This window comes from Colias philodice, chromosome 18 (genome assembly GCF_061535455.1).
Source record: "Colias philodice isolate Cphi_HAF_F1 chromosome 18, ilColPhil1 Martin Lab GWU primary, whole genome shotgun sequence".
NCBI classification, from domain to species: Eukaryota; Metazoa; Arthropoda; class Insecta; order Lepidoptera; family Pieridae; genus Colias; species Colias philodice.
In genome coordinates this window covers 5,612,089-5,636,511 of record NC_143103.1, presented here as the reverse complement: position 1 = coordinate 5,636,511, position 24,423 = coordinate 5,612,089, and the positions used below count along the sequence as shown (strand labels likewise).

At 38.8% G+C, this 24,423-nt stretch overlaps 1 pseudogene across 1 annotated transcript; it reads left to right on the top strand.

Annotated features, from left to right (window-relative positions):
• The first annotated feature begins 660 nt into the window (after positions 1–660).
• Positions 661–24,152, top strand: LOC149480454 (U4/U6.U5 tri-snRNP-associated protein 1-like; annotated as a pseudogene). The gene is made up of 15 exons (XR_016317081.1): positions 661–986; positions 4,013–4,112; positions 4,492–4,644; positions 5,625–5,760; positions 6,156–6,261; positions 6,923–7,057; positions 7,679–7,792; positions 8,366–8,569; positions 9,478–9,606; positions 10,587–10,674; positions 11,530–11,693; positions 12,542–12,647; positions 16,518–16,692; positions 17,086–17,314; positions 23,663–24,152. The product of XR_016317081.1 is annotated as a U4/U6.U5 tri-snRNP-associated protein 1-like (transcript).
• The last annotated feature ends 271 nt before the right edge of the window (positions 24,153–24,423 follow it).

Below are 24,423 nucleotides of genomic sequence, written 5' to 3'. Positions count from 1 at the left end.
ATCGAGTAAACATGACTCGATTATTTGTCTTGATCATATCGCTAAACGATACATCGACGATTATTAGAAATTGCATTTAATTAGAAATGTACGTTAAAAAAATAAAAATATATATACAAATGAAAGGTTATTCCATCTTTTTTAATATTCGACATGTTTGAATTGCTTCTGCAAGACTTGACAGTACAAAACGGCATTTTTAGCGGAGCACTCGCAGACGTCCTTTCGATGACTTACGAATACGCAGAGTGCTTGTAATCGATTACGCAAGTAGTTTTTATGAAAGCATAAGATTTTTCGATGCGAATAATCTTATATCTCGGCAAAAGGGGAAACGCCTGCGAGTGTTATCCATTACTTAATGATCTAAGGTTATGAAAGATGACAAAAGTGATAATTTATTTTTTAAGCCAGTTCAAAATATATCCTCGGTGAAATTTAATTTTTGTTATAGAATGAAAATAAAACTTTCTTAAAAGTTATAAATGCAAAGCTCAAGGTGCTTAAGGTATGCGCTACCGACTCAGCGATATTCTAGGGTTAACAGTTGGTGTAAATCGAACCAAATTTTTTAATCTATCCTGTATTACAATGTCTGTAGTCTTAACGTCAAATGTCAGATTGACGTTCAACTGTCAATCTGGATGTGTTTTCAAAAATTGGCAGAATTGTACTCAAACAAAATTGCCACCCTTCGAAAAAATTGAATTGAATTGAATTGAACTTGCGTGGTTATCGATACGTTTTATTGATTGATAGTAAAAACAGTTGTACGTGAATCTTTGTTCATATACATAAATTTATTATCAACAATCGCATATATACAGTAGTAAGGTTAAAACACAATATGGGATCCAAAAAACACAAGAAAGAATCTAAAAAGAAGAAGCACAGGAGTAGGTCACGCTCGCCATTAGATGGCGAGGAGCGGGAACGAAAACGCCATAGAAAACACAAAGATCGCAAGAAGGATCGCTCGCCCGATGGTTAGTATTCTCATTTCTTAATTTTTACAAAGCGCTAATCTCCGAGAATGATATTCGTATAATAACCTCTACATGAAACAAATTTATAGTTTAACTTGGGAATTGGTTTGAAATCAACTCGAATATGATTGCTGGAGATAGCGTCTTATATAATTGACAAAATAATGGCAAATTTTGCTCGTTTTCAGACTGGTGGCATTCGAGATAGAGCTCATCCCGAGTGCTTCTACATTAAGGTAGGTATTTAATAGAAACGGCATTCAAAAGAAAATACCAAAAAGAGATACTTAATCATTACAGTCTTAAATCCTCTGTAAGTAAAACTACCTACAACTCGTAAACACTTTTTTTCTGGTGATAGATAGAAATCTGTGATTTTTATCGTTTTTGTTTATTTACTAGTGAATTGGCTTATACATTTTATAGAATTGATTGCAATCTGTCTGTCTAAAGAAGAACAACACATCTCCTTTTAACATCATAATTATTTAAATCTCCATGGATATTATTTTGATAAATTAACTCAAATGCACATAACAATGAAGACTACAATTGAGCATAAATATACTGTATCCAATATGTTAGCACAAAATGTGCTAACATATTGGATACAGTAAAACAGAATTATTTAATAAAATAAATATTTATTGAATATAAACACATCCACAGAAAATTTGTAAAAATATCGGCTAAGTTTCACTTTGATCTGAATACTTTTAAATCATACTTTAATAAACTTATTTTTTAAATTTACTCCTTGCTAAAAAGTTGCTTACTTAAATACATAATAATTTTGCATTGAAATAATGAATTCACTTTGAAAGTATTTTTAAAAAATCAGAACTGATTTACACTGAGTAAATATATAATATTCTTTATATTTATCACACTTCTATGCAATTGTTTTATCTTCTTAGATGAATGAAGATATTGGACTTATTCTGTTTGATTTATTTTAGCTTTTCCCCACAATATCAAGTAGGAACAAATAGACCGGGAGATACTGACACAAAATTTCGAGTCATTTGTAACAAGGATGGCGGTTCTACAGGGGTCTTAGTACGCAATGACAAAAAGAAAAATGATGGTGTGAACGCTGGTACCGGTGGCTTAGTCGCGTGGGCGTTTGTCGAACTCTTCGGAAAAATAGCGAAAGTCAAACGATTTGTAACACAAAAATTTTAGAATTTACCGATAGCCCATAAAAAAGTAGTAGGCGGTAGTGTCATGCCATACTTTTCCGGTGTGACTTACAGCCCGCCATACCGACGCGAATGTGTTGATTTAAATAAAACAATCATTCAACCATTTGTACCAGGCTAACTTTTGCACAGGTAACTATCGGCGTGCAGCCATTTACGAAAATCGCCATGCCATACTTTTCGGATAATTCCAAATGGTCGCCATACCGCCGAAAATCTGCAAAAAATTTTTATTTCGCCAAACTTTTTGTACCAGTATTGCATTTGGATTTTTGGAGAGTATTTGATAAAATGTGACCATTATTATATTTGCCATACTTCTAGTAGGGGGAAAAAGTGCTGTCATGCTTGAAAACTTAATTTATTATTAATTTATATAAGTGAAGATTTCCAACACATAGATCTTTGAAATTTTGTATTTATATTTGTTAATCCTCAAACTTACAGGAAAAATAAGTGCCATACTGTTACAAATCGTTTGACTTTCGCTATTTTCCGACGAGTTCGACTAACGCCCACGCGACTAAGCCGCCGGTACCAGCGTTCACGCCATCGTTTTTCTTTTTGTCATTGCGTACTAAGACCCCTGTAGAACCGCCATCCTGTTACAAATGACTCGAAATTTTGTGTCAGTATCTCCCGGTCTAAAAGCTAATATTTAATTATTGAATTTTTAATTATGAATTATTGTAACACGCTTTAAATAACTGTAAGCTGTATCTCATTGTTGTAGTAATTGTACACATTTTGTTGGGTTGCGATCTGCTCCCGAAATTGATATGTCGCCTATTGGTCCGGCAAGATCGTGACCTGTTGTGTGTATTTAATTTAAATAAATCCATACTAATATTATAAATGCGAAAGTAACTCTGTCTGTCTGTCTGTTACTCAATCACGCCTTAACTACTGAACCAATTTGCATGAAATTTGGTATAGAGATATTTTGATACCCGAGAAAGGACATAGGATAGATTTTATCCCGGAAGTCCTACGGGAACGGGTTTTTCTTTGTAAACGTGGGCGAAGCCGCGGGCGGAAAGCTAGTAAATAAATAAAGCCATTTATATGTTACTAGCTGCGTCCCTCACTTTCACCAGTGTGGCTCTGCTTCTGATGGCCTTAGCATGATGATATATAGCCTTTAGGGTGTTCAAACAAACTCTTCAGCTTTATAATATTAGCATAGATTTTAATGGTTGATTGCTGAAAATCCAAATTTAAAAATCAAATCTATTTCATGTTGAGATGGTAAATTTCTTGTGAAGTGTGTAGGAAATTGAAAAATAGGATTATGTCCTGTATACATAATACTACTAAAATACATAATATTATATGATTTCATAGTTGGTTCTTCCTAGAAAACTGAAGTTATGAGATTTTTATTCATTCACTAGCGGTCTGCCCCGGCTTCGCCCGTGGTACATATTTACGTTTTCTCTACATAAAAACCATCCTGGTACTTCAAGGAATATAATAAAAAAAGAATTATCGAAATCGGTTCAGCCGTTCTCGAGTTATGCGGTTACCAACACATTTTGCGATTCATTTTTATATCATTCATATATAAAATAAAAACAATATTCCATACTATAAAAATCATGCTGAAAGAAAATTACAATTTGTTCAGACTGCAAGATATCCTTTTCAATGTACAATTTATTTTTCCCGTTATTTATTGTCTAAAATTTGTTAAATATATAAATGATAATTGATTCCCGATTATACAGTCTAATTCTAATGTATTCAAAGTATTGAGCAAATTTTTGTCTTTAATTGAATGACATGTATATTTTGTAGTTAATCGTTTACATAATTTTGTTATAGTTGAGGAAGTACCGGTGAACTCGCACCTGCAGTCGAAGGAAGATCGATCTCGTTCCCGTAGCACGAGCGCCGCGCCCAGCCAGAAGGATGATAGAAACAGGTGATATATTGTTTAGATACTTGTTGTGATATTTTAATTAAATGAATAATTATTGTTTCAGTTAGAAATCTTGAGAATATTGCCTTTCATCAGACTTTGAAAATTGCTAAGGCAAATCGTCTATGATTAAAAATGCTTGCGGCCAAATTTTGACTGGCAACCTAGTCGATATATCATCATGTTTCATCAAAAAAACTATGAACACACTAATTCTGCGGTGGGATCTTTTAAACTATTACAATACACATGTGCGGACTTAAAGTACTGCTGGTTTTAAAAATTGACTGATTGACTGAAACAAGTGCAGCTGTCTCACATACCGCATTAACCGCTTAAAATTATTTAATATTTACTATAATCACAAAAAACACTATTGCAGTGAGAAAAGCGCGGAGGCGGAGAGGTCCCAATCTCCCGTGAGCGCTCCGGCCAACGCACAAGAGAGGCACGAGAGAGGCTCTCTCTATAGAGGAGACAAATAAGCTAAGAGCCAAACTTGGTCTTAAGCCTTTAGAGGTCGCTGAAAAACCAGGTGAGTCTATTTAAACATTTGTTTGTACAGAATGTTGAATATTATAGTGATGCACAACTTATTTTATGATATGATTTTTGCGTCGTAATTTACAAATTGCAAATAATTATAGATTTTATAGCAAACTAGCTTCCGCCCGCGACTCCGTCCGCGCGGAAAAATTAAGATTTATTTATTTCTACGTATATTTCCGGGATAAAAAGTATCCTATTTTATGCCCAGGATAATAAGGTATAATTACATATACCAAGTTTCATCGAAATCGAACCGTTAGTTTTTACGTGATGCCTTCACATACAGACAGACAGACAGACAGACAAAAATTTTTTTAATCACATATTTGTGTTTGGTATCGATCCAGTAACACAGTATCCCCTGCTATTTATTTTTTCAATATTTTCAATGTACAGAATTGACCCTTCTACAGATTTATTATATGTATAGATGATACAATTTGGTTCTTTTAAATTTAATCATTATCCTATCTTACTTTTAAAATAAACTGGAAAGTTTGTCATATTGTTAGTGCAACAAAATTAGCTTATCCAATTTGTATGGGTACAGACATTATAGTCTAGCTTAGCACATGGTTTGCACAGGTACCAAGCGAGTAAAACTGCATGCTCCAGAGTTATTACTACAATACTCAATAGTAGTATTTATTACTTATTACTAACCACCCTACTCAGTAATTACTAAGGTAAGAATCATTTGACGACGCGGTTGGCGCAGTGGTAAAGTAACTGCCTACTGAGCCGACGGTCCCGGGTTCGATCCCCGGTCAGGGCAAATATTTGTGTGATGAACTCAATTATTTGTTCTTGGGTCTGGGTGTTATCTATATATATGTATTTATAAAAATATTATATTTATCGTCGCCTAGTACCCACAACACAAGCCTTAATTGAGCTTACTGTGGGACTAGGTCGATTTGTGTAATAATGTCCTAGAATATTTATTTATTTATTTATTTGTAACAGCGGAAGATGGCAAGATCAAGGACGACCTGGGCGAGTTCTACCACAAGCCGGCGCCGAACATCGCGGCGCAGAAGAAGTCGGACAAGATGCGAGAGAAGCTGGAGGAGAGAAGGGAGAAGAGAAAGATGGAGACCAAGTGAGATTATATACACACTACATGCATACATACATACTATCAATACTATTTTCTGCATATAATATGTTGGGATTTTTATGCTATACATTTTTTACTAACATTAAATTTATAATGAATTGATTGGATGGAAAGCACTCAAATTTAGCACAAACATATTTTGTATTGAAAAAAAATAAGACATCCGGATGCGTCTTATCTTATTATTTTTTTGAAAAAATTTCTAATAGCGTGTCCTTTGAATGTGTTCTGCTTTTCACGAGATTACATACAAAATCTGTCACTTGAGACGGGAATTTTTTTCGTAAAAATTTGCTGACTACAAAAATTTATTTGTATGTGTATTTTAAAGCTTTTATTTATTATGTATTGGGAATTATATTTTTGTGTACTTTCAGGTTGAAAACAACACTTCTAACAGAAGGGTCTGATGACGAAGACGCGGCCGCTTGGATCAAAAAGTCGCGGCAACTCGAACTTCAGAAACGGGAAGCTGAGAAAAGGGTATGATACTATTTCTATTTTATTGTGATAAATATTAATATCTTTTATCTAATGTGTCTTTGAATGTTATAGATCAGTATATGTTTTATAAAGAATTTACGTTATCTATAAACTTGAAATGAAATTTTGATTCTTAAAAGAATTAAATGGGCGACCGATTGACCCAGCTTAAATGTAACTTGCAATAATGTTAAATACTTTTAAATATTATGGGGTCGAATCATATTATTATTTATTTGTTACTTGTAAACACTTGTAAAAGATTACATGGCAATTCGAACGAACTTCGATGTCGACGATTTTCGAATCTTTGAATCTTGCCAAAGAACGTTTCACTTCTGACACGTGTGCTCGGCACACACGCTATTATTTTTAAATCTTTTATTAAAGCCTATAAACGGTGCTTTTTTTTTCATAAAAAAAAATTGATTGTCTGTAAAGTCGGTTTACTGATGATAGTTGAACGTGACAACGTCCGATAGTGCTTCTTTGTCGCTCACCTCAAGCCTTACATGGAACGCCTCAGAGCGAGGTAACGCTGCATGAGTCATGTTTTTTCGTGCGTGCAGCCGGCTCCATCGAATTATAAGACGTTGTCACGTCAAAAAGCACTCGAATGCTATAAAACATAATACATATTAACATATTTATGTGTTATCAGGCGGCAATGCTGGACGAGCTGGACGCGGAGTTCGGTGTTGGCGCGTTAGTGGCTGAAGAGCAGCAGGAGCACCGCAGCCGCAGCTACGCGCAGAAGCACCTGGGGGGCCTGCGGGTAGCACATGACGTCACTGCGGTACGTGGGAGAAGAGACTTTATGTTGTTACTTGTTAGCAATAAGGGCGAGAATAGTCTGGCAGTAGAAATGTATTGGGTTTCGTTAAAGAGTGTCGACCGTATTGTGATAGATGTAAGGGTCAGGATTGAGCAGCATAGCCGCAGCTATGCGCAGAAGCACCTGCGGGGGCTGCGCGTGGCACATGACGTCACTGCGGTACGTGACACTCGTCTGTATTGCTATAGATATAGGGACTAGAATTGTTTGGTAGAATTCTAGTACAAAGTCCGCGCGTCGGGCATGACGTCACAGTGGTGAGTTGGAGAAGAGACTGTATTGCTATAGATATATAGGGGCTAGAATTCACTGGCAAAAATTTGGTATTGAGTCCGTATAATTTACATCTGCATCGCGCATGACGTCACTGTGGTACGTGCGAGTGTAGTCTGTATTGTGAAAGCAATAAAGGCGAGAATTTTGTGGCATAATTCTAGTATTGGGTTGAGGGCGCGTTTACCTTAACCCCACAATTTACCATAAATTGAACTTGACTAAACTTTCGATTTAACTGTAGATTGAACATATTAATGTAGTTCTATCTATTATTTAAAATAATTTAAAAACTATTTATACCAACAGCTACCAGAAGAGCGCGAAACGATACTAACTCTAGCTGACAAGGACGTGCTAGCGGAGGACAGTGAGGATGTGCTTGTCAATGTTAACATGGTAGATGAGGAGCGGTATATGAAGGTATGTGATCTAAGTGTGGTTAAAATGTAGTTTTTATAGTGTTTTCTGCCATTTTTACGAGTCGAGTTACAAATATAAATATTGATTTGATTTGTTAAATATTTTTAACGTAATTAAAAAAAAATACAAGACTGCTTGTTAATAAATATATAAATGAAAGTTATGTTGATTAATGTATTTATGACTCAAGAACGGCTGAACCAAATTTTACGATGTTTGATTCGCTAGAATCGTCTGCGAAGCGATAAAGAAATAGAACTAATAATAATTTTTTTTTTAATAAAATATAACTACCCATAAATTGTGCGAACAATTTATAAAAGCTAAATTGTATAGTAGAGATATTTCACAACAATGAATAATCAATACTAAGCTGTAAATCAATTTTATTCTAAATGTAGTTTCGATTACTACTTCTACATACACAGTAATCAACGCAACTTTTATCGTAAAGGTTTTATAAACAACATAAACCCATTGAGCCCCGAACGGCCCGATCGGGCCACAACACAGTAAGATTTTCCTTTTGTGTCTGTGATCCCGGGGCCTGATGGATTAAACTTATATTCGCAGAACATAGAAGAGCGTCGCAAAGCGGCCGCCGGCTACCAGGCGTACGACGAAGAGAGTGAACTAGCCGCGTCACTCGGTTTCGCTCGCCCGCTTCTCTCTAAATACGATGAAACTATAGACCCTGAGAAGAAGAAGGCGGATAAAGGCTTCGTGCTGGGAGACGAAGCCGCGCTGCAAGCTTAGAGAGATGGTTGATGTTTGATGGTTTGATGGTAAGGTTTAGAGAGATGATGGTGAGTGTGTGTGTGAGTGTGCGTGCATGTGTGCGTGCATGTGTGCGTCCATGTGTGCGTGTGAGGGAGATATATAGTGTGTTGTAATATGTGTTCAGATAGGTTATTGTTCTGTATCGTGTGCTGAAAAAAAAGAGCGTGTGTGCCAAACACACGTGTCAGAAGAGAAACTTATTAAGCAAGATTAAAAAAAATACAAAACGACGGTATTGCCGTGACGTGACCTTGAACTTTTACTCTAAAAGATGTTCACTTCAAAAATTCCTTTGTAGTCCATTGAAAAGTTACATTTGGGGTTGCAATTTTTTAGAGGACGCAATTTTGTTTTTTTGATGTGTAGGGGGGGGGGAGTCAGTGTGAAGCTATCACCAAATTTGTGGGGTCGCCACCCTTGTCCCACGGCCACCATCTTGAAAATAGCGGTTGAAATGGTTTTTACGATATATGTATCTCTTAAACTATTTACTTATCTGATAAAAAAAAATTGTTTTAACATTATTTGTTGCAAATTAAATTCTGTACAAATTTGGTCCAGTAACTTTTTGTCGTAGAACTATAAATAAAAAAGTAATAAGCGAAAATGTTCAGAAATTAGAGCTATTTATATTTTTCAATAAAACTTTTTTTAATCATTTTACGAAGAAATGATATCAGACCATTTTTGTAGATTGTTTTTCGAGGAACAACTTTTATTCTACAACATTTTTCATTAAGTAAATAGCTAATGTTTTACAGCGCTCCGAAGTGAGTACTATTTTTCTAATTAATTGTTTAAATAAAGAGTAATTAATTGTTTGAATTATTTAGTCGAGTATGTTTTATATTTATTTGTATAATCAAAGTATCAATAATATAATTATTGTATTAACTTGTGTGTAGCGTCAAGAGCGTCTAGCGGGAGGTCCGGACAAGAGACTTGAGTCCCTGTCAATACCGGCGCCGCAACTTGCATCTGATTATATGGATGAACATGAGATATCCGCCAAGTTCAAGAAGTTCAAGAAGAAGGTAATTATTATTATTTTTTCTAGTGTTCGATTTTACGCTAGTATTATACATTTAGAAATTAAAGATTTTAAACGCGATTTTTTTTATTATATTATTTTCGAACACTTTACAGCGAGTGTGGTCACAGTCTTCTAATTATTAGTTGTTTTTTCTGGCATATACGCTTCGTGTAATGTATAATATACATAACCTAATAACATATCATATACATTATATATTATATAATGTATATGATATGGTAGATAGGCTTGTGCTATATATGGACCTCTCTGACAATAAAATAATATAATGAGATAGTAGAGATGATGTGAAGTAACAACGATGAAGGGACATTTCTCGTTGAGTAGAAGTACATATTTTCATATATAATATCAAACTATGTCATGTTTACATATATGTAGACACCTCCAACATTAGCAGTTAATATACATACCCTTAGGGATTTTAAATTCAACCTAGAGGCTAGAAAGGTTTTATTCCTTACAAAATGATTTAATATGTCTACGGTCTACCTTCATCAACAATAAAATAATAATCGACACAACCAAAACGACCGTTACGTTCGAGAGCCAAACGGAAAGTGTCAAATCCGTTGTTCAACTCATTTTATAAGCACCCCCTTGGTTTGGGTTGCCAGTTGGGGATTTGTTTCTAACAATACATTAAAAATGTGACATGTCTTTAAAAATAATTTATATTTTAAAAATTAATCCATACTTCCATACTATAATATTATAAACGCGAAAGTTACTCTGTCTGTCTGTCTGTTACTCAATCACGCCTAAACTACTGAACCAATTTTCATGAAATTTGGTATGGAATATTTTGATACCCGAGAAAGGACATAGGCTACTTTTTATCCCGGGAAAATGACGCAATCCCGGAAATCCCACGGGAACGGGAACCATGCGGGTATATCTTTGACTGCGCGGACGAAGCCGCGGGCGGAATCTTAGTTAACTATATAATAATGTGTACAGGGCAAGTTCCGCAAGAAGCCGAAGCAGGAGCCGATCGACGTGGACGACTACGCCGCGGGCAACGCGCCGCTGCACACAGACGATACAGGTATTTTATATTTATTATCATGTTGTTACATCATGCTTTTCTCAATTTACCTTAATTGTCTTTTAAATAAATAATTTTTAATAATTTTTGATTGTATTGTGTGTGAAAAGTAATTAAATTATTAACTTATCTGTGTGCCATTTTATTCAATGTTCACTTGATTTATTATTGACTGGCTGTGCTCCGCGGTTTTACCCGCAGTGCTCCGCTCTTGTCGGTCTTAGCGAGATGATATATAACCTATAGCTTTCCTCGATAAATGGGCTATCTAACACCGAAAGAATTTTTCAAATCGAACCAGTAGTTCCCGAGATTAGCGCGTTCAAACAAACAAACTCTTCAGCTTTATAATATTAGTATAAATAATTATGCTTCATGTATGTAAAGAATCGGTTTCACTGATACTTTTTGATGTTAATTTTTGTATTTTATCTATCATTTTAACTGACAGACAAGTGAAATAGAAATATACTAGGAAGCTGTGAAACTGGTTCTAAATGTACCAAACAATCCTTCCAACATAAAAATTTGACTAAATTTTTGAAGTGAAACTTCTTTATCGGGGTTGGAAAAAAATTTAGTGTAACATTTTTTCGTTACGCGTGACATTTTTCCGTTACGCGCCATCTTTTTCTTATCCCTACCACGCGTGATTCGACGTATTTCTGTAAAGTTGCATATAGTAAATTATTTTTTGAAAAATAAAGTCATAAAGAAGTTTCACTTCTTACGTGTGTACACTAGTACACGCACACATTTTTTTTGCAGTTGTTTTTTTTTCTGTGTTTTAAATATATGTACAGGTATTTTAATGTCGAACAAACATTCAAATTATGTCCATATCCTATCACCAGGTGGAAGAAATCCTCGAGAAGGTGAAGAAGGAAGAACACATGTCTGATGAGGAAGACGCTGGACCTGGTATGGTGTTAGATGCTACTGCGGAGTTCTGTCGTACCCTGGGGGATATTCCCACGTACGGGCTCGCTGGGAACAGAGATACTACTACTGAGATTATGGTATGTTTAACTTTATGTTTTTAATGGTGGTATAGCGCGGAAAAATATTTTATATTACAGAATTTGGCAAATGTTTTGGTGGGTGGCCCTTTTGAGGTACTATGCCACTTATATCGCCACTATACTACCCATTGATAAAAAATATATACTTATTTAGAGCAGTGGTTGATGTCAGATTGGTTATGGGAGTTCATGAATAAATTCTACTGGGATCATTATTTTTCTGTACATATCTTCTCTGATGTTTTGTTCAACATTGATGAGCCTGAACATGAACCGCCCAAGATAAGCACTTCGATCTACGAGATTTTTTTTGTTCATAATTTGCAAATAACACTAATATTATAAAGCTAAAGAGTCTGCTTGTTTAAATGCGCTAATTTCAGGAACTGTAGTTTCAATTGAAAGTTTATTTCGGTACTAGATAGCCCATTTATCGAGGCAAGCTTATTTCTACTATATAAAAATAAGTCGGGTTTTCCTGACGCTATAACTCCAGAACGCGCGAACCGATTTCCACGGTTTTGCATTCGTTGGAAAGGTCTCTGGCTCCGTGAGGTTTTGTAGCAAAGAAAATTCAGGAAACATTTCAACAGAAAAGCGGGAAAACCGGGAAAATAATTTTTCACATACAGCGCCTTACGTAACATTTCGTTTGGTGTTTAAACTATGAAGGTGGTATTTAAACATAAGGTGGCGAAACGGAGTTCGCCGGGTTTGTTAGTAGGTTATATTATATAGATAGCATCACGCTAAGGCCAGGATCGGTGCACTGCGGGTAAAACTGCGGGCAAAGCTAGTTAATTAATGAAATATATAACAATTCATGTAATAATATATGAGTGTAGGACTTCGAGAAGACAGAAGTGGAGGGGGAGCCCGAGGTGGAGCAGAGTTCGGGCGCGTGGAGCAGAGTCGACATCGGCAGTGAGAAACCCGCTGACCTTGTAGATGGTATGTACTTAAATAAATATTGCTATTTAGAAATAATTTTTTTTTTTAATTAAACGCGATATTTGACTATTGATTGATTAAATAAATAAATATTTTCATAAATATTTCAGGATTTTCACACAGGGCACGATCTGATCCCATACTAAGCTTTAGCCTGTGTTATGGAAACTGATGGCTGATAAACATACATATATAATTTTAAATAAATACTTATATAGATAATTAACACCCAGATATAGAGCAAACATCTATGTTCAACACACAAATTTTTGCTCCGCGTGGGAATCCAACTCACGGCCTCCGGCTTGGAAGGCAGGGTCACAACCAACTAAGACCGGTCAGTCAAATATTGGAATTAAAGACTATTTTAAACGTGATGTTAACGATTTGTTATTGTCCATATCAGGTTCAACAGTAGACATATTATAATAGACATTTATCTATTACTAGCGCTCCGTCCCAGCTTCGTCCGTGGTACAAATTTACGTTTTCTCACCATAACAAGCATCCTCGTACTTCAAGTAATATCATTTAAAAAAAAGACTCACTCCGGGAGTGCCGGCAGAAGTGAAAACTTGATTATTAACGTTGAGCATGTTTGATATCCATCCGTCTTACGCTTTTTCGATCAGGTCACGTGTCCTGACGCGAGTTTAAGATTTTATATCGGTCAATTAAGGAAAGCTGGCATGTTCACAGTACTCACACTTATGCAATTTCACTTACAGTATGTTCAAAAATAAATGCGACTCTAGTTTCATTTTAGACTTGAATTGTAAAATGGTGCATTGTAGATAAATATATGCAAATATAATTATGAAAGCTCTCATAATTTACCTGTAAAATTATAATTTAAAAGTAAATCAATTGATGAACTTAATTATTTATTCTAATAATAATCAATTGGATAAAAGTATTAATAATCATTCAATTATCAAATAATAATTAAATTTCAGGTCATAAAAACAATGCAAATAACACGTGTACGCTCACTCCCAACATACGGATGGTTGTTTTGATAATGATTTAAATAACGGACGTCTTCTGCAGTTGCGGAGCAGTCTTGTCCTGACTTTGGTCGAGTAAAGATATATAAGAAATATTATATTTGTAGGAAGTACGTAATACCTACCAATACGCGCTAACAAATATGTGTTACATGTTTATTGTATAATTTTCACACTATTGATTTTCTCAAACTCAAACATTTATACAATTAGACTTCTTCTAGAAGCACTTTTGAATCGTCATAACAGTTTAACAGTTTTAACATTTACCACCAATTCAGAAAGCAGTATCTATAGAGAAGAAGAAGAATCTATTTAATCATAATCGTAATCTTATACTTCACTGAAACTTTCATCGCTCGAAGAACTCGATGTTTCGTCGTCGGAATTTCTTAATGTTATTATAAATGAGTCAGTGTAATTATCTACTTTTGGTTCTAATTGAATATATTTTTCCTCATGTTCTCGCGTCTTTCTCCAAACGTCACTAAACATATCCAGACTAATAGCATTTGCTTCCTTTCTAAATAATTCTTCCACAGTTTTCAAGTTAAAGTTCACATTTTGTGATGCTACTTTCCCTTTAATTATGCCCCATAGTAACTCTATTGGGTTGAGTTCTGGATGGTGGAAGGCGCAATACACTATGTCCATGATCTTTGAGGATTGCATCAAGTAAAAATTGTGTATAGTTTGGCTTATTTTTTTTAATAATGTCATAAAGAATAGGTATTGTGTTTCTTTCTGGATATGGTATATTATGTTTGTCCAACCAAGCTAACATGTCACTTTTTCTTGAATGCGATGTGGGCACTGGATCCGATGCGACGTTGTGGTATGATGCATTATCGAGTACTAAGGGTGCACTCACACACATCAGTCACCGTCACGGCACCGATGACTGATCGGTGACGGTTTGTGTACGTATCCACAAACACCAGTCACCGTCATGTTGTCCGTCAGTCACGTCGCCGGTTTGACTGAATCATTGAACACATACATCAGGTTAGTCAGTGATTAGACGTGTGTCACGCTAGAGAACATGTAGCAATTATTGACGGTAGCACGACGCTGACTGAACTGAGACGTGACGGCACCGGGTGAGTGGGGATAAAAGTATGATACATGTATGGAAAGATTATTTGACGTGCCTGACCGGTGACGTCACTGATAGATTTCGTGCCGGCGACTGTCGTGTGGGAACAGAGTCATACTAGAACTATTGATACATATTTTTTTTTAATCCTGTCCGGTGACGTGCCGTGACGGTGACTGATGTGTGTGAGTGCACCCTAAAACTGACTGAGGTGGTAAATTTGGAAGAAGTTTTTCTATGAAATAAAATATTATCTATGCTTAGGAATGCTTTTCCCTTATGCCCGAGATCCAAAAAGCTAGTTTTAGATCAACAACTTTACGAACACTTCCAAAGAACACATACCGCAATAAGACATTGGTATTCAATTTTAAGTAAGTAAGAACAACCGATATCGTTTGTAAATTAATGTAAATGGTGATAACTCTGATAATTAATTAGTAATTTGATTTTTGAAAAAAAAAATGCCGATTTTAGTCAAAATTTATATTTTTCTAACAAGATCCTTATCATCCAAATTTCCACATTGGTGAGAAAAATTGACATTTCTAATGAAAATGAACAAAAAATTAAATGATTTTATTAAATACTGTAAAATAGTCTATAATTCTTCCATTTACTGTATCACAAAATTCTTCATAGATTTTTAGATATTCGTACTACACCAATTACATCACCCTGTATTTATAAACAATTGCAAAATAAAAGCTACACATAGGCCGGGAGATACTGACACAAAATTTCGGGTCATTTGTAACAGAATGGCGGTTCTACAGGGGTCTTATTACGCAATGACAAAAAGAAAAATGATGGTCAGAACGCTGGTACCGGCGGACTAGTCGCGTGGGCGTTAGTCGAACTCGTCGGATAAATAGCGAAAGTCAAACGATTTGTAACACAAAAATTTTAGAATTTACCGATAGCCCATAAAAAAGATGTAGGCGGTAGTGTCATGCCATACTTTTCCGGTGTAACTACGAATAAAATCTTACAATAAGAAAAAAATCTTATACACATTCGCCACCTCCCACAGGTATGGCATTATCACACTTCTATTTATAATCATTCAGGAGTTGTTGAAAAAAAAATGTAGGGCATCACACATGACACATCGTTTGGCGAGAAAAAAAAATTCAAAAATTTGCAGATTTTCCGCGGTATGGCGACTATTTGGAATCGTCCGAAAAGTATGGCATGGCGATTTTAGTAAATGGCTGCACGACGATGGTTAACTGTGCAAAAGTTAGCCCGGTACAAATGGTTGAATTGTTTTATTAAATCAACGCATTCACGTCGGTAAGGCGGACTGTAAGTCACATCGTAAAAGTATGGCATGACACTACCGCCTACCTACATCTTTTTTAAGGGCTATCGGTAAATTCTAAAATTTTTGTGTTACAAATCGTTGGACTTTCGCTATTTATCCGACGAGTGTGACTAACGCCCACGCGACTAGTCCACCGGTACCAGCGTTCTGACCATCATTTTTCTTTTTGTCATTGCGTACTAAGACCCCTCTAGACCGCCATCCTGTTACAAATGACCCGAAATTTTGTGTCAGTATCTCCCGGCCTAACATGTGCAATGTGTAAATGTGTTGACGTTCCAGCTCTTCTTAATAAAGGTATACACATTACAGAAAAAGTGCTCAACGCCGCTAAAGAAGTTTTCACTTCAAAAAATTCGAAATCGGTTCAGCCGTTCTCGAGTTATGCGCTTACCAACACATTTGTGATTCATATCTATATTTGTTAATATGTATTCCAGGTTCGTCAGTAGGTCTGGCAGCTGAACCAGCACTCGGTGCAGGTGTAGCGGGAGCCCTGCAGCTGGCGCTCAGCAAGGGATACTTGGAGAAGAACGTAGCACCTGCAGCTGCTCCCCGCGCTGCGCATGCGCTGCTGCATGCTAAACATTACTCGATTGAGGATAAGACTTATGGGTGAGAGGGGTATAGTATGAGTGTTGAGTTTGAAGGGGGGCAGGGAGGACTGTACTAACTTTGAGCCCGAGTGTTATGCGCGAAGAAAATTTGCACGAATATAAGATGTTGTCCCGTGATAAAATGTTGTATTTGTCACACTTTAACCTTCTAATTATGTACTTCAAAAAAAAAAAGTATATCATAAATTGTTGGGATGTATTGTGATGGTAACGCATTTTCACAATTGAAAATATTTATAAAGAATACAAAAAAAAAAAACATGTATAGGCAATACAAAAAAATATTACAAAAAGAAAAAATTGTTACCAAGATTGGTTTTTTCATTTAATTTCACTGACCGTGCCTCCCATAGTCTATAGTGCTAAAAAAAATGATCACTTACATTTTCAGCGAGGACGACAAGGCGGGTCGCCGCGAGCGGCACCACCACTCGCACGGCGGCAGCGAGTTCCGCGAGAAGACCAACTTCAGACCCAACGTGAAGCTCGAGTACGCGGACGACGACGGGCGGCCGCTCTGCCCCAAGGAGGCCTTCCGCTACCTCTCGCACAAGTTCCACGGCAAGGGGCCCGGCAAGAACAAGCAGGAGAAGCGCATCAAGAAGCAGCAGCAGGAGGGGGTCAGTGCGCACTAGACATACACACATATGCACAACACATACATCCCTAACCTATTAAAGCACCTGTTACAGCTTCTGGACCTGTAAAAGCACCTGTTACAGCTCCCTGACCTGTTAAAACACTTGTAATAGGTCCCTGGCCTATAAAAGCATCTGTTGTAGCTCCCTGACCTGATAAAACACCTGTTACAGCTTCCGGACCTGTAAAAGCACCTGTTACAGCTTCCGGACCTGTAAAAGCACCTGTAACAGCTCCCTGACCTGTTAAAACACCTGTAATAGCTCCCTGGCCTATAAAAGCATCTGTTGTAGCTCCCTGACCTGATAAAACACCTGTTACAGCTTCCGGACCTGTAAAAGCATCTGTTACAGCTTCCGGACCTGTAAAAGCACCTGTTACAGCTCCCTGACCTGTAAAAGCACCTGTTACAGCTTCCGGACCTGTAAAAGCACCTGTTACAGCTTCCGGACCTGTAAAAGCAACTGTTACAGCTTCCGGACCTGTAAACGAACCTGTAACAGCTCCCTGACCTGTTAAAACACCTGTAATAGCTTCCGGACCTGTAAAAGCACCTGTTACAGCTCCCTGACCTGTTAAAGCACCTGTAACAGCTTCCGGACCTGTAAAAGCAACTGTTACAGCTTCCGGACCTGTAAACGAACCTGTAACAGCTCCCTGACCTGTTAAAACACCTGTAATAGCTTTCGGACCTGTAAAAGCACCTGTTACAGCTCCCTGACCTGTTAAAGCACCTGTAACAGCTTCCGGACCTGTAAAGGCACCTGTTACAGCTCCCTGACCTGTAAAAGCACCTGTTACAGCTCCCTGACCTGTAAAAGCACCTGTTACAGCTCCCTGACCTGTTAAAACACCTGTAATAGCTCCCTAGCCTATAAAAGCATCTGTTGTAGCTCCCTGACCTGATAAAACACCTGTTACAGCTTCCGGACCTGTAAAAGCACCTGTTACAGCTTCCGGACCTGTAAAAGCACCTGTTACAGCTCCCTGACCTGTTAAAGCACCTGTTACAGCTTCCGGACCTGTAAAAGCACCTGTTACAGCTTCCGGACCTGTAAAAGCAACTGTTACAGCTTCCGGACCTGTAAACGAACCTGTAACAGCTCCCTGACCTGTTAAAACACCTGTTATAGCTTCCGGACCTGTAAAAGCACCTGTTACAGCTCCCTGACCTGTAAAAGCATCTGTTGAAGCTCCCTGACCTGATTAAACACCTGTTACAGCTTCCGGACCTGTAAAAGCGCCTGTTACAGCTTCTGGACCTGTAAAAGCACCTGTTACAGCTTCCGGACCTGTAAAAGCACCTGTTACAGCTTCCGGACCTGTAAAAGCAACTGTTACAGCTTCCGGACCTGTAAACGAACCTGTAACAGCTCCCTGACCTGATAAAACACCTGTTATAGCTTCCGGACCTGTAAAAGCACCTGTTACAGCTCCCTGACCTGTTAAAGCACCTGTAACAGCTTCCGGACCTGTAAAAGCACCTGTTACAGCTCCCTGACCTGTTAAAACACCTGTAATAGCTCCCTGGCCTATAAAAGCATCTGTTGTAGCTCCCTGACCTGATAAAACACCTGTTACAGCTTCCGGACCTGTAAAAGCACCTGTTACAGCTCCCTGACCTGTAAAAGCACCTGTTACAGCTCCCTGACCTGTTAAAACACCTGTAATAGCTCCCTGGCCTATAAAAGCATCTGTTGTAGCTCCCTGACCTGATAAAACACCCGTTACAGCTTCCGGACCTGTAAAAGCATCTGTTGAAGCTCCCTGACCTGATTAAACACCTGTTACAGCTTCCGGACCTGTAAAAGCGCCTGTTACAGCTTCTGGACCTGTAAAAGCACCTGTTACAGCTTCCGGACCTGTAAAAGCACCTGTTACAGCTCCCGGACCTGCAAAAGCACCTGTTACAGCACCCTGACCTGTTAAAACACCTGTAATAGCTCCCTGTCCTGTTAAAGCATCTGTTGTAGCTCCCTGACCTGGTAAAACACCTGTTATAGCTCACTGACCTGTTAAAGCAACTGTTACAGCTCCCTGACCTGTTAAAACACATGTAATAGCTTCCAGACCTGTATAAGCACCTGTTACAGCTCCCTGACCTGTAAAAGCACCTGTTGTAGCTCCCTGACCTGATAAAACACCTGTTACATCTGCCTGACCTGTTTAAACACCTGTTACAGCTTCCGGACCTGTAAAAGCACCTGTTACAGCTCCCTGACCTGTTAAAACACATGTAATAGCTTCCAGACCTGTATAAGCACCTGTTACAGCTCCCTGACCTGTAAAAGCACCTGTTACAGCTTCCGGACCCGTAAAAGCACCTGTTACAGCTCCCTGACCTGTAAAAGCACCTGTTACAGCTTCCGGACCTGTAAAAGCACCTGTTACAGCTTCCGGACCTGTAAAAGCAACTGTTACAGCTTCCGGACCTGTAAAAGCACCTGTTACAGCTCCCTGACCTGTAAACGAACCTGTTACAGCTCCCTGACCTGTTAAAACACCTGTAATAGCTTCCGGACCTGAAAAAGCACCTGTTACAGCTCCCTGACCTGTTAAAGCACCTGTTACAGCTTCCAAACCTGTAAAAGCACCTGCTACAGCTCCCTGACCTGTAAAAGCACCTGTTACAGCTCCCTGACCTGTAAAAGCACCTGTTACAGCTTCCTGACCTGATAAAACACCTGTTACATCTGCCTGACCTGTTAAAACACCTATGACAGCTTCCGGACCTGTAAAAGCACCTGTTACAGCTCCCTGACCTGTTAAAACACATGTAATAGCTTCCGGACCTTAAAAGCACCTGTTTCAGCTCCCTGAAATGTAAAAGCACCTGTAACAGCTTCCGGACCTGTAAAATCACCTGCTACAGCTCCCTGACCTATAAAAGCATCTGTTGTAGTTCCCTGACCTGATAAAACACCTGTAATAGCTTCCGGACCTGTAAAAGCACCTGTTACAGCTCCCTGACCTGTTAAAGCACCTGTAACAGCTTCCAAACCTGTAAAAGCACCTGCTACAGCTCCCTGACCTGTAAAAGCACCTGTTACAGCTCCCTGACCTGATAAAACACCTGTTACATCTGCCTGACCTGTTAAAACACATGTTATAGCTTCCGGACCTGTTAAAGCACCTGTTACAGCTTCCGGACCTGTAATGGCAACTGATACAGCTTCTGGACCTGTAAAAGCACCTGTTACAGCTTTCGGACCTGTAAAAGCAACTGTTACAGCTTCCGGACCTGTAAACGAACCTGTAACAGCTCCCTGACCTGTTAAAACACCTGTAATAGCTTCCGGACCTGTTAAAGCACCTGTTACAGCTCCCTGACCTGTTAAAGCACCTGTAACAGCTTCCGGACCTGTAAAAGCACCTGCTACAGCTCCCTGACCTGTAAAAGCACCTGTTACAGCTCCCTGACCCGATAAAACACCTGTTACATCTGCCTGACCTGTTAAAACACCTGTTACAGCTTCCGGACCTGTAAAAGCACCTGTTACATCTCCCTGACCTGTTAAAGCACCTGTAATAGCTTCCAGACCTGTAAAAGCACCTGTTACAGCTCCCTGACCTGTAAAAGCACCTGTTACAGCTTCCGGACCCGTAAAAGCACCTGTTACAGCTCCCTGACCTGTAAAAGCACCTGTTACAGCTTCCGGACCTGTAAAAGCACCTGTTACAGCTTCCGGACCTGTAAAAGCAACTGTTACAGCTTCCGGACCTGTAAACGAACCTGTAACAGCTCCCTGACCTGTTAAAACACCTGTAATAGCTTCCGGAACTGTAAAAGCACCTGTAACAGCTTCTAAACCTGTAAAAGCACCTGCTACAGCTCCCTGACCTGTAAAAGCACCTGTTACAGCTCCCTGACCTGTAAAAGCACCTGTTACAGCTTCCTGACCTGATAAAACACCTGTTACATCTGCCTGACCTGTTAAAACACCTGTTACAGCTTCCGGACCTGTAAAAGCACCTGTTACAGCTCCCTGACCTGTTAAAACACATGTTATAGCTTCCGGACCTGTTAAAGCACCTGTTACAGCTTCCGGACCTGTAATGGCAACTGATACAGCTTCTGGACCTGTAAAAGCACCTGTTACAGCTTCCGGACCTGTAAAAGCAACTGTTACAGCTTCCGGACCTGTAAACGAACCTGTAACAGCTCCCTGACCTGTTAAAACACCTGTAATAGCTTCCGGACCTGTAAAAGCACCTGTTACAGCTCCCTGACCTGTTAAAGCACCTGTAACAGCTTCCGGACCTGTAAAAGCACCTGCTACAGCTCCCTGACCTGTAAAAGCACCTGTTACAGCTCCCTGACCTGATAAAACACCTGTTACATCTGCCTGACCTGTTAAAACACCTGTTACAGCTTCCGGACCTGTAAAAGCACCTGTTACATCTCCCTGACCTGTTAAAACACATGTAATAGCTTCCAGACCTGTAAAAGCACCTGTTACAGCTCCCTGACCTGTAAAAGCACCTGTTACAGCTTCCGGACCCGTAAAAGCACCTGTTACAGCTCCCTGACCTGTAAAAGCACCTGTTACAGCTTCCGGACCTGTAAAAGCACCTGTTACAGCTGCCGGACCTGTAAAAGCAACTGTTACAGCTTCCGGACCTGTAAACGAACCTGTAACAGCTCCCTGACCTGTTAAAACACCTGTAATAGCTTCCGGACCTGTAAAAGCACCTGTTACAGCTTCCGGACCTGTAAAAGCACCTGTTACAGCTCCCTGACCTGTAAAAGCACCTGTTACAGCTTCCGGACCTGTAAAAGCACCTGTTACAGCTTCCGGACCTGTAAAAGCAACTGTTTCAGCTTCCGGACCTGTAAACGAACCTGTAACAGCTCCCTGACCTGTTAAAACACCTGTTATAGCTTCCGGACCTGTAAAATCACCTGCTACAGCTCCCTGACCTGTAAAAGCATCTGTTGTAGCTCCCTGACCTGATAAAACACCTGATACATCTGCCTGTCCTGTTAAAACACCTGCTACAGCTCCCTGGCCTATAAAAGCATCCGTTGTAGCTCCCTGACCTGATAAAACACCTGTAATAGCTTCCGGACCTGTAAAAGCGCCTGTTACAGCTCCCTGACCTGTTAAAGCACCTGTAACAGCTTCCAAACCTGTAAAAGCACCTGCTACAGCTCCCTGACCTGTAAAAGCACCTGTTACAGCTCCCTGATCTGATAAAACACCTGTTACATCTGCCTGACCTGTTAAAACACCTGTTACAGCTTCCGGACCTGTAAAAGCACCTGTTACAGCTCCCTGACCTGTTAAAACACATGTTATGGCTTCCGGACCTGTAAAGCACCTGTTACAGCTCCCTGACCTGTAAAAGCACCTGTCACAGCTTCCGGACCTGTAAAATCACCTGCTTCAGCTCCCTGACCTGTAAAAGCATCTGTTGTAGCTCCCTGACCTGATAAAACACCTGATACATCTGCCTGTCTTGTTAAAACACCTGTTACAGCTTCTGGACCTGTAAAAGCACCTGTTACAGCTCCCTGACCTGTTAAAACACCTGTAATAGCTTTCGAACCTGTAAAAGCACCTGTTACAGCTCCTTGACCTGTAAAAGCATCTGTTGAAGCTCCCTGACCTGATTAAACACCTGTTACAGCTTCCGGACCTGTAAAAGCGCCTGTTACAGCTCCCCGACCTGTAAAAGCGCCTGTTACAGCTTCCGGACCTGTAAAAGCGCCTGTTACAGCTTCCGGACCTGTAAAAGTACCTGTTACATTTTTTGGACCTGTAAAAGCACCTGTTACAGCTTCCGGACCTGTAAAAGCACCTGTTACAGCTCCTGGACCTGTAAAAGCACCTGTAACAGCTGCCTGACCTGTTAAAGGACCTGTTACAGCTCCCTGACCTGATATAACACCTGTAACAGCTTCTGGACCTGTAAAAGCACTTCTGGACCTGTAAAAGCACCTGTTACAGCTACCTGACCTGTTAAAAGCATCTGTTACAGTTTCCGGACCTGTAAAAGTACCTGTTACAGCTCCCTGACCTGATATAACACCTGTAACAGCTTCTGGACCTGTAAAAGCACTTCTGGACCTGTAAAAGCACCTGTTACAGCTACCTGACCTGTTAAAAGCATCTGTTACAGTTTCCGGACCTGTAAAAGCACCTGTTACAGTTTCCGGACCTGTAAAAGCACCTGTTACAGCTTCTGGACCTGTAAAAGCACTTCTGGACCTGTAAAAGCACCTGTTACAGCTCCCTGACCTATTAAAGCATCTGTCAGCTCTCTTACCTGAAAAATCACCTGCTATAAAATGAAATAATTTCTAACATTTAAATGTCAACTTGCAGCTGATGAAGAAGATGAGCTCCACGGACACGCCGCTGGGCACACTGCACATGCTGCAGCAGAAACAGAAAGAAACACACTCGCCGTATATTGTGCTGAGCGGCACCAAGCGGGATACTAACAACTAAACCATTATAATATATATCCTAAAATACATAATAATAACAACCATAAGCCCATTACAAAATAGTTCAGATGCATGGAAAAATTGACATAGTATAATGAAATTGTAGATGTAAAAAGTATTTTTGTGTAACAAATGTGTAAAAACGGTGTTGGTATCAATTGTATTCAATATTCGTGTAATTCATTTGTTTGATTTTATGAATTGCATCGTTAATAAAAACCATTTCAGTGTCTAGCTATGTATGGTTTCATTAAATTTTTGTATACTTACCTGTCTTTTCTAATTAATTAAAGTAAAGTTTTATTCCATTCTCTTCATCAAAATGTATCCTATTTTAATATGAATAAAATTATTAACAGAAAATGTGTGTTTTATTTATAATTGCAAACCTTAGTAGTGTAGATCCTACCTACAGAGGAAATGTAGGTACCATTTAAGGGAATATTAAAAATGACATCTATCTTCCTACAGATAAACAAATTTGAATAATAAATACAAAATTTATTTTATTTAGCTGCATTTTTATACTGAGGTTTCTCACAAAATTGCATTTGTCATAAATATAAAGTTATCTGTCTAAAATCTAAATAAACATAGTTCAACAAAGAACCAAAAAATTATGATTTTCCTGAATAT